Source organism: Molossus molossus, unplaced genomic scaffold, assembly GCF_014108415.1.
Source record: "Molossus molossus isolate mMolMol1 unplaced genomic scaffold, mMolMol1.p scaffold_m16_p_13, whole genome shotgun sequence".
In the NCBI taxonomy this organism is placed as follows: domain Eukaryota; kingdom Metazoa; phylum Chordata; class Mammalia; order Chiroptera; family Molossidae; genus Molossus; species Molossus molossus.
This window is the reverse complement of record NW_023425348.1, coordinates 33,326,707-33,341,487: the sequence shown is the minus strand read 5'-3', so window position 1 is coordinate 33,341,487 and position 14,781 is coordinate 33,326,707. Positions and strand designations below refer to the sequence as shown.

The window sequence follows — 14,781 nt, the reverse complement described above, 5'->3', positions numbered from 1 at the left end:
TTCTTTTGCTGTGCAGAGCTTTTGAGTTTGATGTAGTCCCATGTGTTCATTTTCTCCTTTGTTTCTGTTGCCTTAGGTGAGGTATCAGTGAAAATTCTGCTGCGTATGATGTCTGAAATTTTGTTGCCTACAGTTTCTTCTAGGATTTTTATGGATTCATGAGTCACATTTAAGTCTTTTATCCATTTTGAGTTTATTCTTGTGTAGGGTGTAAGTTGATGGTCTAGTTTCATTTTTTTGCATGTAGCTGTCCAATTTTCCCAACACCATTTATTAAAGAGGCTGTCTTTACTCCACTGTATGCTCTTGCCTCCTTTGTCAAATATTAATTGAGCATATTGCCTTAGGTTCATTTCTGGGTTCTCTCTTCTGTTCCACTGGTCTATATACCTGTTCTTGTCCCAGTACCAGGCTGTTTTGATTGCAGTGGCTTTGTAGTATAACCTGATATCTGGTAATGTGATCCCTCCAACTTTGTTCTTCTTTTTCAAGATTGCTGTGGCTATTTGAGGTCATTTTTGGTTCCATATGAATTTTTGAAGTATTTGTTTTGGTTCTGTGAAGTATGTCATTGGTATTTTGATGGGGATTGCATTGCATCTATAGATTGCTTTGGGTAGTAAGAACATTTTAATGATGTTAATTCTTCCAATCCATGAACAAGGTATGTGCTTCCACTTTTTTATATCTTCCTCTATTTCTTTTTTCAATGACCTGTAGTTTTCTGCGAAGAGGTTTTTTATTTCTTTGGTTAAGTTTATTCCTAGGTATCTTATATTTTTTGCCGCAATGGTAAATGGGATTGTTTTCTTAGTTTCTCTTTGTGAGTTCATCATTGGTGTATAAGAATGCCATCACCCTGGTTAGTTTGGCTCGGTGGTAGAGTGTCGGCCTGTGGTCCAGAGAGACCAGGGTTCGGTTCCCGCTAAGGGCATGTACCTTGGTTGCAGTTTGCCCCCGGCCCTGGTTGGGTCGTGCGGGTGGCAACCACTCGATGTGTCCCTTTCACATTGATGTTTCTTTCTCTCTCTCTCTCTCCCTCCCATTCTATCTGAACAAAAAATGGAAAAATGTCCTTGGGTGAGGATAAAAAAAAAAAATGTTTTAAAAAAGAATGCCATCGATTTCTTGACGTTAATTTTGTATCCTGCTACTTTGCCAAATTCATTTATTAAGTCTAGTAAATTTTTGATGTAGTCTTAGGTTTTTCTACCTATAGTATCCTGTCATCTGTGAATAATGACAGTTTCACTTCCTCCTTTCCAATTTGGATCCCTTTTATTTTTTCTTCCTGTCTGACTGCTGTGGCTAAGACTTTCAGTACTATGTTATATAAGAGTGGCAAAAGTGGGCATCCTTGTCTTGTTCCTGTTCTTAAGGGAAATGCTTCTAGTTTTTTGCCAATTGAGTATGATGTTGGCTGTAGGTCTTTCATATATGCCTTTATTATGTCTAGATATGATCCCTCTATTCGCACATTGCTGAGCGTTTTTATCAGAAATGGATGCTGGATTTTGTTGAAGGCTTTTTCGTCATCTATTGATATGATCATGTGGTTTTTATTCTTCATTTTGTTTATCTGGTGTATCACATTCATTGATTTGCGAATATTGTACCGGCCTTGCATCCTGGGACGAATCCCACTTGGTCATGGTGAATAATTTTTTTGGTGTATTGCTGGATCAGATTTGCTAGTATTTTGTTCAGGATTTTTGCGTCTATGTTCATCAGGGATATTGGCCTGTAGTTATCTTTCTTTGTAATGTCTTTTTCTGGTTTTGGACTTAAAATTATGCTGGCTCATAAAAGGAATTTGGAATTCTTTTTTCTTCTTGAATTTTTTGAAATAGTTTCAGGAGAATGGATGTTAGTTCTTTTTTGAGTGTTTGGTAAAACTCCTCCATGAAGCCATCCAGGTCTGGGCTTTTGTTTGCTGGGAGAGTCTTGATTACATCTTCAATTTCTTCTGTTGTTATTGTTCTGTTCAAGTTTTCTCTCTCTTCCTGGTCCAGTTTTGGGAGACTATGTGTTTCTAGAAATTTGTCCATTTTGCTTAGATTGTCGAATTTGTTTCCATATAATTGTTCATAGTAGTTGTTAACGATCTTCTGTATTTCTGTGGTGTCAGTTGTTACTTCTCCTCTTTCATTTCTGATTTTGTGTATTTGGGTTCTCTCTCTTTGTTTCTTGGTGAGTCTAGCTAAGGGTCCATCAATCTTGTTTATCTTTTCAAAAAACCAGCTCTTTGTTTCATTGATGTTTTGAATTGTTTTTTTGGTCTCTATGTCATTCATTTCTGCTCTCATCTTTACTATTTCTTTCTTTCTACTTCCTCTGGGGTTTTGTTTTCGTTTGCTTTCTAGTTTTTTAAGTTGTGAGGTTAGGTAGTCTATTAGAGATTTTTCTTGCTTCTTTAGGTAGGTCTGTAGTGCTATGAACTTCTCTCTCAGAACTGCTTTTGCTGTATCTGATAGATTTTGTGTTGTGTGTTCATTTTCATTGGATTCCAGGAAGTTTTAAATTTCTTCCTTGATCTCCTCGGTGACCCATTCGTTGTTTAATAACATGTTTTTTAGCTTCCATGTGTTCAAATGTCTTTGCATGTTCTTGCAATTGATTTCTAGTTTCATGCCATTGTGATCTGAGAATATGCTTGATATGATTTCAGTCTTCTTGAACTTGTAGAGACTTAGTTTGTGTCCTAACATGTGGTCTATCTTTGAGAATGTCCCATGTGCAATTGAGAGGAATGTAAATTCTGTAGTTTTGGGGTGTCATTCTCTGTAGATACCTATTAAGTTCATTTGGTCTAGAGTTTCATTTAGAGTCTTTGTTTCCTTCTTAATATTTTGTCTAGATGATCTGTCCAGTGATGTGAGCAGGGTGTTGAAGTTCCCTGCTATGATTGCATTGTAATCGATTTCTTCTTGCAGTCTTCCAGAAGATTTTTAATATATTTTGGTGCTCCTATATTGGGTACATCTATATTTATCAAGGTTATATCTTACTGTTGGATAGATTCTTTCAATATTATGTAGTGACATTCTTTGTCTCTGGTTATGGCCTTCATTTTGAAATCTATTTTATCAGATATAAGTATTGCTACCCCAGCTTTTTTTTCCTTTCCATTTGCTTGGAAGATTTTTTTCCATCCCTTGACTTTCAACCTACCTGAGTCTTTTGTTGTGAGGTGGGTCTCTTATAAACAATATATAGATGAGTCATGCTTTCTTATCCAATCAGCTACTCTGTGTCTTTTTATGGGAGCATTCAATCCATTTACATTTAAGGTGATTATTGATATGTACTTATTTATTGCCATTTTTGTTTAGTGTGGTTCAATTTTTCTTCCTATTTTTCCTGCTAATTACAGTAGTCCTTTTAACATTTCTTGCTGTGCTGGTTTGGTGCTAATGTATTTCCTTAGCCTTTTTTTTGCCTGGGAATCTCTTTATTTGATCTTCTATTTTGAATGATAGCCTTGCTGGTTAGAGTAATCTTGGATTCAGATCCTTGTTTTTCATGACCTTGATTACCTTATGCCATTCCCTTCTGGCTGTAGTGTTTCTGTTGAGAAGTCATCTGAGAGCCTTATGAGGTTTCCTTTGTAGGTAACCTGTTGCTTATCTTTTGCTGCTTTTTGGATTCTCTCTTTGTCTTCAATTTTTGGCATTTTGATTACTATGTGTCTTGGTGTGGGCCTGTTTGGGTTCTTCTTACTTGGGGCTCTCTGTGCTTCTTGAACTCGAATGCCTTCTTCCTTCACCAAATTAGGGAAGTTTTCTGTCACTATTTCTTTGAATATATTCTCTAACCCTTGCTCATTTTCTTCTTCTTCAGGGACTCCTATGATGCAAATGTTACTACGTTTCCAGTTGTCCCACTGTTCTCTTAAGCTGTCTGCCTTTTTAAAAATTATTATTTTTTTTGGTTTTCTGATTGGTTGATTTTTTTCTACCCTATCTTCTAATTCACTGATCCGGTCCTCAGCTTCCTTTTCTCTGCTATTTAGACCTTCCAATGTGTTGTTTATTCCTGATATGTCATTATTCATTTCTTCTTGGTGGTTTTTAATTTCCAAATGGTTGATTTTCAACATTTCTATGTCTTTACTCATGATGCTCATGTCCTTACACATGTTGTTGAGCTTCCTCAAGATCATGGCTCTGAATTCTAGCTCTGTTAACTTTGTTAACTGCACCTCATTTATCTCATCTTTGGTAGAGGTCTCTTGTTCTTTCATTTGCTTTTGTGTCTGTGTTTCACCTTTTTGGCTATCACAGTGGGCTTTGGAGCCTGCCAAATTTTTCCTGTGGGTGTTGGTGTTCTGCTGTTTGTGGCTCCCTCCCCTGGGTTTGGATGAGCCAGAGAGGACACACGTTAAACACCACTGTTATGTCTTACTTTCCTGGTTACTGTTTCTAGCCTAGGAAATGGTACAGTTATCCTCTAGCTTTTTTCCTGGAGGCTATCAGTAGCGGTTACCTGAAGAACCATGGCTTCTTAGTTGAATGAAAAACTCACTCAGGTGCTCAGGGTAAGGGGATTTCCCAAGGGCGGGGCAGATACTGGTTGGTAATGGGCCTCAATTTGCATTTCATTGGCCACTGGGAGGGGTTGAATCTTTGATGGAGGGGCCGTTGCCTCTCCCCAGAGCCCTGGGAAATAGTATGATGGATGACCACAGTCCTGCGTGGCCACAACTAAGCAAGAGCTCTGAGCGCCCTCCAAATCCCAGGTGTCCCCACACAGTTCCAGTCCAGGGCCCTCCATCTGTTGGAGCCCAAGGTGAGTGGCTGTGGTTATTGTAACTTCTGTCCTGGCTCTGCGCTGTGGAGCTGCTTGAGAGTTTAATCCGAGGGCGCTGCTCACAGCTGAGGCTGCTGACCGTGGGCTCCCAGCATCCCTCCCGCATCTCCGCAAGCCTACTGGGATTGAGTCAGTGTCCTTGGTTATTACGTCCTCCAAGCTGCTTTTCTGTTGCTTTTTTCTGACAATTTGTCTTTTTCATTGTAATTCTAGTTTGGTCCTGGGAGATGGTCTGTGTAGCTTCCATTCACTCCGCCGCCATTTTGGAATCGTTCTGTATATACTTTTTAAAAGTAGACCTAATTGTCAGAGCAATTGGGGCTTTATAGAAAAATTCAGCAGAAAGTATAGATAGTTCCTATATTTTCTCTTTCCCCTTTCTCCTATTATTAACACTTTGCATTATTTTGGGACATTTATTAAAATTGTTAATGGTTATTTAATGAACCTATATTAATACATTATTATTTACTAGAACTCATAGGTTACATTAGGGTACACTCTTTGTGTTGTATAGTTCTATGGATTTTGACAAATGAACAATGTCATATATCCACCATTACATGTCATGTGGAATGGTCCCATTGTACTATAAATCCCGTATTCTGTCTATTCACCAGTCCCTGGCAACCAGTGATCTTTTCATCGTCTTTATAGTTTTGCCTTTTCTAGAATGCAAAAGTTGCTTATTGATATTTTTAGCCATTATTAGAATGTCATCTGAAAAAGAGAGAATATTTTACTTCTTTCTTTCTTCTAATCTGGATGCCTTTATTTCTTTTCCTCGCATTATTGCACTTTCTTGGACTTCACTACATTATTGAATGTAAATTGAGCTGACATTTTTTCCATTGAGAAAGTTATCCTCTGTTCCTGGTTTTTATGAAAGTTTATATTATCAGGAATAGGTTTTTGTTTATGTCAAGTGTTTTTCCATATCTACAGAGATGATCATGTGGTTTTCTTTTTTAGTTTAGTAGGGTGAATTCTGTTCTATGTTTGAATTCAAATTAACCTAGAGTAAGCCCCACTTGATATATTATTATTTTTATATGTTGTTGGATTCAGTCTATTAGATTTTAAGCATATTTATATCTATATTCATGGGGGTTATTTGTCTGTAGTTTTCTTGTAATGCTTTTTGTCTGGTTTTGCTGTCAGGGCAACACTGCCCTCTTAGAATAATTCAAGAAACATTTTCTCCTTTTCAAATTTCTGGAAGAGTTTGTATAGAATTGGAATTCTTTCTTCCATAAATGTAAGAATTTATCAGTGAAGCCCATCTGGACTGGGAATTTTTTATGGGTAGAAATAACATTGCATAAATTTCAGGTGTACAATTTTATAATATAACATCTGTATATTCCATTGTATGCTCTCTACCTAATATATATATATTTATATTTATATTTATTTAAACTTTGATAATTTGTGTCTTCCAAGCTATTTATCCATTTCATTTAAGCTGTCCAATTAATTGGCATAAAATTGTTCTTATATTCCCTGATTATATTTATAATTTCTAAAGAATTTTTAGTGATATTACCTCATTCCTAATAATGGTAATTTGTGACTTCTCTGCTTTCCCCCCATAGATTACAGTTATCTTGAGAAATGTTTTTTATGGATCTGAAAAAAATGTTTATTCTGTTTTTATTTAATGTAGTGCTCTATAAACACCAATTAGGCTAAGTTGATTGGTTAGTTCTTCCAGGTTCATATCTTTAGTGATTTTGTCTCTATTATTCCATCAGTTATTGTAGAGGGGTACTAAAATTGCTGACTATAATTGTTGATTTGTCTTTGGAGTTTTATTAATTTTTGACTCATGTTATGAATCTCTGTTTTTAGATTAATGAACATTTAAGTTATATCCTCTTGATGAAATGACTCTTATTGTTATGAAATGGCCTCCTTTATCTCTGGTTTCATAATTCTAAACCTTAAAACAGTCACTTGCAAAAGGAATGGTATTACCATTGTTTTGTTAGTTAATCCAGTAGCCTTGTAAAAACAAAACAGATTAGAGAAAAGAAGTGAAGGAAGGGGCAGGGATATTGTATCGTCATCTAACAATTATTGATTACATATGCTGATTAAATGAAAGAGCAAATTTATTTTTTTTCTATTTAAAATGTTTATTGAATTTATTGGGGTGACATTGGGTAATATAATTATATAGATTTCAGGTGTACAGTTCTATAATACATTATCTATATATTGTATTGTGTGCTCACCACCCCAAGTCAAGTCTTCTTCCATCACCATTTATCTACCTTTACCCTCTTATACCTCCTCCTACCTTCCTTTTCCTCTGGTAATCACCATACTATAGTCTATGTCTATGATTATTTTTCCTTTGCTTAATCTCTTCACCTTTTTCACCCAGCCCCCCCGTGAAAGGTCAAATTTAGATATAATGCTTTATTCCCCACTTTTGAATTTTAAGTTAAGCATACTCTCAAGTATTGATATATCATCGTTTAATGGTTGAGATAATTAAGTTGAAAGGAAGAGTGTTGCTGTGTACAACAACAATTGGTCACTTTTTATTTTGTTTTGAAACAGAATTGAAACCTAATTCTAAATTTCACCTTTTTGTTGTTGTTGTTGTTATCCTTTCTTAGTTTGAGTCTAAGTCCAAGAAGATAGTATTGTGGGGGAAATAAACCCTATGTTTTTCTTAGTTTTATTATGTTCAAAGAGGAAGAGTAGAACATAACACAGTATGCTATTTCATCCTGTCACGTTGGATAGAACATGACAGAACATATATTTACAAAAGTACTCTCCTTTAGAGCCAGATGACTGCTGTCAATTTGGAAGAAACCATCTGCTTATTGTTTAAATTCCTGGATAACTTACCAACCCACATCTATAAACAGAAGTGACATTCTTCATAACTTTAAAACCACGGCTAAGGTCTGTTGTCTCCATATACAATGCATATTTGCTGTGTACTGAAGGAAAACAGATTTTGACCTTTGTGATGTCTAAAAAGATCAAGTTGATGTCATTAACATGAAGGGCTAATGAATTTTAACTTCAGCATTTGAAATTGCTATAATAAAGTTTGAGACATATTTGTTCACCCCTTGGTAAAGCACATACCCCAAAACTGTCGATAAATAAGTGCTTAGTTGATGTATTCCAAACAAGAATTAGCTCTTAATTCTTGCATTCATTCAACATTTATTGTTTCTCAGGTGTTAAGTGCTAGGGGTATAAAGATGAGTGAAATACAACCTACAGTCTAGTGAGAATTTTAGATGAATAAGAAATTACTATAATATGATATAATAAGTATAATGCCACAAGTATTAATTATAATAAATTATATGTTATTGAGGGAAATGAAAGATGCAGGGATGACATGTTTTTGCTTAGGCAGGTGGGTAGATGGAAACACAAGTATAAGAACTGTGTACAACAACAATTGGTCACTTTTTATATACAGTACTTTTTTCTTAATTATCAACTCAAGTATATAGGAGAACAGTGGTGATATGTGTAGAATTTTGGATGGAATGCAGAGTTTTCCTAATAGGTGATTCTCCTTGGATACCTAAGTCTTCCTGAGTATGACATGCAGATACTAGTGTTTTATTTGTCCTAGATTATTCATCTCTTACATTTGTTGTTAGCTTTAGTATTTACTGCTTATTTTCTTATGCTTTGATCAACCTCTATCTCTGCCCCAGTTGATATGAATTTAAGATGAAATATAAATATGTGACATTCCTAAAGAAGTTTTCATAAGGGTAGTACCTGGTTTTTCCTAATGATTGGTGGGAATTGAATTACCAGTTAATTGAGAATTGCTTTGGGGAGGTGGGCAGGTATACATTCCTTTATAAAAACAGCTTTATATTTAGTAAATGTCACCTGTTTTAAGTAAAAGTTTGATGAATTTTGACAGATATTTATAGTTATGTGACTACAACCACAATAAAAATATAGAATGAATTAATTATATATATGTATATCTATATCTATCTATCTATCTATCTATCTATCTATCTATCTATCTATCTGTCTATCTTCGCTAAAAAGTCCCTTTTCCTCCTTTGCAGTCAGTTCCTTCCCCCCATGCCTCAGGCCCCAACCAATCACTCATCTACTGTCTGTCAGTATAATTTTGGCTTTTCTACAATTCATGTAAATGGATTTCATTTTTCTTAGGTAGATACCTAGGGATAGATTGCTGGGTCTTATGGTAAAGTGTATCTTTAACTTTGTGGAAAATTGCCACACATTTTTCCATAGTAACTGTATCATTCTGTATTTCCATCAGAAATGTGAGAGTTCCAGTAGCTCTGTTCCCATTATCAATTAGTATTGTCTTTTTTACTTTTAGCCATTGTGGTGCATGTTTAGTGGTATTGTGGTTGTTGAAAAAATTTTTTTTCTTTATTGATTTTAGAAAGAGAGGATGGGAGAGGGAGAGAGATATAGAAACATTGATGAATGAGAACATCGATTGGCTGCCTCCTACATGCCCCCCACTGGGGATTTGGCCCACAACCTGGGCATGTGTTCTGACCGGGAATCAAAACAACTACTTCTTGGTGCATGGGTTGACACTCAACCACTGAGCCACACTGGCTGAGCTCTCATTGTGGTTTAATTTGCATTTCCTTAAAGATTAATGATGGTGAACATTTTTTTGTTGACTTTTGGTGATTCATATATATATATGTTATATATATATATGATTGTGTATGTATGTGTATATGTATATATGTGTATGTTGAAATCTTTTGTTATTTTTAATATATGTAGTGGTATGTCTTATTTTTGAGTTGTAGCAGTTATATATTCTGAATGCAGTGATTTGTCAGATACATATTTGCTGATATTTTCTGTGAGTCTGTAGCTTGCTTTTTCATTTTCTCGGTTGATTCTTTCAAATAGCAGAAGGTTTTTAATTTTGATGAAACACATTTCATCAACATGTATGATGCTGCATAAGTACACTCAACATCTTATTGTCTAAAAATAGCAATAGTATTTATTTTGTATGGGTCTACAGTCTGGGAAGGGCTTGCCCAGAATAGACCATTGCTGTACTACCTGACATCCACTGGCGCAGCTTGGAAGCTAAAGGCTGGATTCATTTGAAAACTCATTCACATTGAATGGCATCTGGGTTTGGAGTACTTGGATAGAGTATGTTGGAATAGTTGGGACACCTCTTTCTATTTCTATGTTGTTTCTCTAGCACGATGATTTTCAACATTTTCATCTCATGGTACACATGAACTAATTACTAAAACTCTGTGGTACACTAAAAAATATATTTTTTGCCAATCTCACAAAAAAAAAAATGGGTATAATTTTGATTCATTCACACCAGACAGCTATTGTTGTATTGGCGCTTGTCATTTTTTTTTTATTTTTTTAATTTGACAATCTAAGGGAAAATAGGTTAGGGCCTCTGACTAGTCATATATTGCATATTTTAAAAATTCTTGTGGCAACCTGTTAAAAATTGCTGTTCTAGCATGTTGGCTTCAGTGGAGTTGGATTTGTTACATGGTGGTTCAGGGCTCCAAAGGCACATATCCTAAGAAAGAGAAAACTCCAATTAGAAGTCATTTTGCCATTTATGACTTTACCTTAAAATCAGCATCACTTATGCCTCATTATATGTTCGTTATAGTTACAAAGGCAGTTTCAAGTGTTCTCTGTTCAATGGGAGGGAACATATGACATGAAAGAGTTGTCAGTGTTACATTTTAAGAAGTACATGGGGATAGGATGTATATTGGTATGGCCATCTTTGGACAGTAGTCTGCTATTTTTACTTTTTTTCATTAATACTTTGTTGTCTCCGCTCCCATGTAACATATCTTTGCCTAAATGAAGATTATAAAGTGTTTCTTTCTGTGTTTTCTTCCAGTAGTTTTATGGTTTGAGCTCCAACATTTAAACCTATGTTTCATTTTGAGTTAGTTTGTGTGTATGGAATGAAGGATGGACTGAGGTTCATATACAGTTTTTTTTTGCATATTCAGATGTTTCAGCTCCAGTGGTTGAAAAGACTATTCTTTCTCCAGTATCTTGGTACCTTTGTAGAAAATCAATTGAACACATAGTGTTGGTCTATTCTGGATTGTAACCTTATGCTAATACCACACTGTATTGATTGCTGAAGCTTATATTAAGTCTTCCAATCATGTGGGCTAGGTCTGCCAACTTTGTTCTTGTTCAACACTGTCAGTTTTTACAAAAATACCAGGATTTGGCCTACAGGCCACACTGTGATGATTCCTGGTGTAAAGAAATCTATTCCTTTTATGATGAATGTTTGGCCATGTAAATTGCTATTTCTTAGCATGTGGGATTAATCTAAATGTCAGTTTTTTTTCATGAGGAGGAAAGTGTTGCCTTCAACCTTCTAGTTTGAAATAAACATTGCAATTCAGTCTACATTGTATCTAACTCTGTCTTTGAGTCACACATTTTACCAGGTGTCTTTCAGTTGTGTCTGTAATAGTCAGATATTGTAGTTTGAAAATTAATGTGAAGCATAACACAGATAGAGATGCATTCAATTTATTATGTATTTTTGAGGTTTCTACTAGATTATAAATTTATGTTGGTGATAGTGGGACTCTATCTTCTCTAGAAAGTAAACCCAAAATGTGCTCATCCGCTATAAAATGCACTACTTATAATCTTTGCTATGAGGAGAAGGTATATTATTATAAAGCAAATATTTTAAAATATGTTTTGATAAATATTTCAAGGGTAGTTTTTGGAGAGTTGATGTGAGTTGTTTTTTTTTCCATTTATTTTAATTTTCACCTTGCATGATATGCCATCTAATAGTCAAAGTATTTACTGAGATCACTGGGATCTGAATGCAAATAAAACCCTTTCTCTGCTTTGAAAGTAAATGTGATACAGAAAACAAAATACATTTATAATGTATACTATTGTAGTAATATTTATATTTAGTAGGGACATTTATTCTATACCTTGAAGCAAGAGGAAGGGCTCAATGGAGGAATTCTGAATTGAATTAATCATTTTTTAAAATATAATCTGACAGTCTGTGTCTTTTAATTGTTATGTTCTGATCACAGATCAGCAAACTACAGCCTGCTGTCTGTTTTTGTAAATAAAGTTTTATTGGAGCCATGCCCATTCATTGATATATTGTCTATGGTTGCTTTCAGTTCACAGTAACAGAGCTGAATAGTTGTAGCAGACTTAGTATAGGATGAAAAACCTAAGCTATTTATATATGTCCCTTTGCAGTAATCTTTGCTGTCCATTTAGATCATTTATATTTGATGTAATTATATTTTTTGAAATAGATGGATCTGTTTTTTCTTTGTTCCCTATTTTTTACTTCTTTGTACCTTTTTTCTTGCATTCCATGGATTATGGATATTAAACATTTTTTATTGATTATTTAGAGTGAGGAAGGGAGAATGTGCATGCATGCACTCACATATGAGAGAGAGAGAGAGAGAGAGACAGAGAGAGAGAGAGAAATATCGATGTGAAAGAAATATCAATCAGTTGCCTCCTGTGTGGCCCTGACTGGACTGGGGATCAAACCCACAACCTAGGTATGAGCCCTGATTGGGCATCAATCCCACAACCTTTTGGTATACAGGATGATGCTCTAACCAACTGAGTCACGCTGGCCAGAGTTGATTATGAATATTTTTTACTGTTTCATTTAAAGTTATCTGTTGGCTCTGTCTATATCGCTACATCACATTCCACTTATAATTAATATTTTACCACTTCTAATAAAGTGTAGAAGCAACCATATAGGCCTTTTTCATCTCTCCACTATGTTATAGTTCTTCTGTATATTATATCTTCATATATTGAAAACTCTATCAGACAATGTTATAATTTTGGAGGGGCAATCATATATTTTAAAGATCTTAAAAGAAGAAATACAATCTTTTACATTTACTCAAATTTTACCATATCTGTTGCTCTTCTTTCAATCCCGAAGTTTCATGTTTCCCTGTAGGATTATTTCTCTTCAGTCTGTAGAAATTTATCATTTTCTTTAGAGTAGTTCTGCTGGTGACAGATTTTCTTAGTCTCTTTCACATGAGAATGCTTTTATTTTGTCTTTATTCCTGAAGGATATTTTTGCTGCCTATATAATTCTGAGTTTATAGTTTCTTTGTTTGAAAAGTAAAGATGTTCTCTCTTCTTGCTTTCATGATTTTTATGGCAAATCCATAATCATTTAAATACTTTTTGCACTGAATATAATATGAATGGGTTTGTTTTATGGCTACTTTCAAGGTTTTTAAAAAAATTTTGAATTTCAGCATTTGTTTATGATGTATCCAGCTATGGTTTTCTTTGAGTATATCTTACCTGGGCTTCACTGAGCTTGAATCTATATAAGTACATCTTTCACCAGATTTGGGAAGTTTTCAGTCATTATTTCTTAAAATATTTTTTCTGTATCAGTCTGTTTTTCCTCTTTTTCTGGATCTCTGATAATCCAAATGGTAAATCTTTTGCTCTTTTCTCACAAGCTGTTCATTTTTTTTAAAAAACTTTTTCTCTCTGTCTTAGAATGGATAATCTCTATTGATTTATCTTCAGTTTTACTGATTCTTTCCTCTTTTATGTCCATTCAGCTGTTGAGCCCCCCATCCATTGAATTTTCTTATTTCAGATATTATATTTTCACTTCCAAAATTTCTACTTTTAAATAGTTTTTATTTTTCTGCTGATAACTTCATTTTCCATTAATGATAAGTGAATTTAATTTTGCCTTTCGGAACACAGTTATAATACTTCACAGGGTTTTGTCAGGTAGTCTTATAGCACATGTGATAGTCTTTCCTTTGGGAAGTGGTCACGATTGTTTGCAGGTTGATTAATTTTGATTTGATCCTAAATGTTTTATTATCATGTTGTGCGACTCTGGGTCCTGGTCCTATTAAAATCTTCTGAAGAGTGTTGATCTTTGTTTAGTAGTTGTAGTAAGCAGTTACCCTGTTGGGTTCGGACTGCAAATTCTGTCTTCAGTGGGTAGCACTTCCAGTGCTAGTTCTGTGTTTGATGCTACTTTGAGTCTGTCCCATTTATGTGTCACTCGTGAGTCATTCTATGTCTTGGGTGGTAGTTTTTACTGCATTTTTCAAAAAATTTTTTATCCTCACCTGAAGATAATTTTGGATTTATCTTCAGACAGAGTGGGAGGGAGAGAGGGAGGAAGAGAGAAACATCAGTGTGAGAGAGAGACATCGACTGTTTGCCACCCACACGACCCCTTCTGGGGACAAACCACAACCTAGGTATGTGCCCTTAGCAGGAACCGAACCCAGGACTCTGTTCTGTGGGCCAGTGCTCTAACTGCTGAGCCAAACTGGCCGAGGCTTAACTGCATTTTTGCTCTCAGAGCCTTTGCTTTGCTGCTTGGGTCTGTTCTGTGCTTGTATTCATTACGGCAAGCCCCATACTTGTGTCAGTTCAAACAGATTTAAGGTGTCTCCTTTTCTAGTTCATTCTTCTTGGGATTATCCCTATATTCTTTGACTCATTCTTAGCTTTCCTTTTCCTGGCCCTCTGACTAGAAAGATGGGATTTCTCTGAGTTTTAGCAGCCTGCACTACTGTCACTGTTGTAGACACTCAACAGAGCGTACCATTGGGACAGTGGCTAGAGAAAAGAGACTGGAATAAATAATGATGATTCTTTCTTCTTTCCACTTCTTTCCATATACCTTTGACCAGAAAAAGGGAATTTCTTTTCCAGTTTCAATACTGGCACTGCTGCATTTTATAACTGGGACCTATCCTTGGGGCTGAATTAAGAGAAAAGAAAAGACAGAAAACCATCCCAACAACCAGGGAATAATTCCCTATACATTCTCTAGCCCATTTGGTCCCCTTACCCTGTTTTCTGTCTAGAAAGATAGAACTACTCTCCAGGCATTTGTTCCCTGTGCTATAGCCACTGCAGTGCATGGACCCT

The 14,781-nt window shown here is 35.3% G+C and overlaps 1 protein-coding gene across 3 annotated transcripts in view; it reads left to right on the top strand.

Annotated features, from left to right (window-relative positions):
• Positions 1-14,781, top strand: part of TMEM135 (transmembrane protein 135) — a 244,568-nt gene that overhangs the window by 73,202 nt on the left and 156,585 nt on the right. The window lies entirely within an intron of this gene.